Source organism: Taudactylus pleione, unplaced genomic scaffold, assembly GCF_031769625.1.
Source record: "Taudactylus pleione unplaced genomic scaffold, aTauple2 ptg000214l, whole genome shotgun sequence".
In the NCBI taxonomy this organism is placed as follows: Eukaryota; Metazoa; Chordata; class Amphibia; order Anura; family Myobatrachidae; genus Taudactylus; species Taudactylus pleione.
This window is the reverse complement of record NW_028284616.1, coordinates 1,634,351-1,635,995: the sequence shown is the minus strand read 5'-3', so window position 1 is coordinate 1,635,995 and position 1,645 is coordinate 1,634,351. Positions and strand designations below refer to the sequence as shown.

General features: G+C 40.1%; 1 pseudogene; it reads left to right on the top strand.

Annotated features, from left to right (window-relative positions):
- The first annotated feature begins 610 nt into the window (after positions 1-610).
- On the top strand, positions 611-729 carry LOC148517518 (5S ribosomal RNA; annotated as a pseudogene).
- The last annotated feature ends 916 nt before the right edge of the window (positions 730-1,645 follow it).

Below are 1,645 nucleotides of genomic sequence, written 5' to 3'. Positions count from 1 at the left end.
CTTGATGAACCCAATACTAAAAGAGGTACTCCCCCATAAACCTAAAATCTTTTTAAGAAAGGGGAGGAACCTGAAAGATTCCCTAGCGCCCAGTATGATCAGGACTATGGACCCAAAGCTATGCCAAATACTACCTAAATGTTTGGGTTGCTATAAATGCGGTTAATGCAACATATGCAAGTACCTACACCCACAAAGAAAGGTATTTTCAAACTTCAACAGTACCAGGGAATTCAACATCAAAAGCTACATGAACTATAATTCAACGTCCAACATTTACATATTGGAATGCAAGTGTGGTTACAAGTACATTGGAAAGATGAATAAACCTCTGAAGATAAGGATTCAAGAACACATACGAAATATTCAAAATAAAGTGGAAGGACATGCTGTTTCCAAACAGTTTATCTTACAATATGGATCTAATCTGGAAGACTTGACATTCTAGGCTATAGAACCCTTGGCGAAAGAGGAGGTGACTTGGTGAAAAAACTTTAGAGAAGAGATATGTTTTGGATTTTCAAACTGAAGACTGGCTTCTAACGGTTTCAACGAGATAGCCCCCTTCCAATGATGGTTGAGTCAAAGGTCATAAACTGCAAATTAAGATACCTACAGTCAGACCAGTATGTTCATGCCCAACCTCGTCCGATCTTGGAAGCGAAGCATAACTGGGCCTGGTTAGTACTTGGTTGGGAGACCTCCTGGGAATACTAGGTACTATAGATATTATTGCAGGTATGCTTAAAGGTGCATCAGTAATAACAATTTACTGGCTACCTAACATCAATAATATGATTGAGACATTGCTATTGGAACTATTAAGAGAACCTGTTTGAACCCCTGAGGATCAATTTATGTCATCTGAAGGGATAGTACCAGAAACACTTAAAATTCTATAAGATAATTTGTGTGAACTGTGATTATGATGAACTACTTCCAACTTAATACATTAGATAGAAGTAATTAATTTATCCCCTTCAGTTCCCCTTTCCCCTACCAATTATTATTGCTGTTTATACCACATATCAACTGATGCACTATATGGGTTTATTAAGTAGTACTGTATATCTAAGATTCTCTACCCTTGAAATTAAGAAAACTTCCTTATGATATGAATTAACTAATGATTGTCCTTTTACTTTAGTGATGCACATAACAGAACAGCTGGTATTTTCATTATATACCACGGCATGGATGATGTGTGGCTAAGGGAGGAAGTGAGCATAGGCTATCCCCGCATAGACAAGTATGGACTAACAAAGATGGCAATCGAGACTTCATATGGTTATGTGGTGATCTAGGAGAAGATCCACGAACCACACCAAAATGGCGACCAAGAATGGCAGTGCTCATAAACTACACTAAGATTATGGCTGAGAATGTGAGCTCCACTATGAGGAAGGATCTAAGGATTCCGATTGTAAGGTCTCGGCACATGCGCAGTCACCGGGAGTCAAGTGGATGCCAAGCGGCGGCCAGGCGGAAGTGACGTGTGGGTCCAGTCAAGGAGTTTAGGGGCAGATGCGCGTCCACCGGGAGTCGGGTGGAAATATGGAGCAATGCCTGGACAGAAGTAATGCTAGGACCCGGAAGTGGGTCCCACGATTATTACTAAGACTTTCTATTAATAAACTAGATGTTT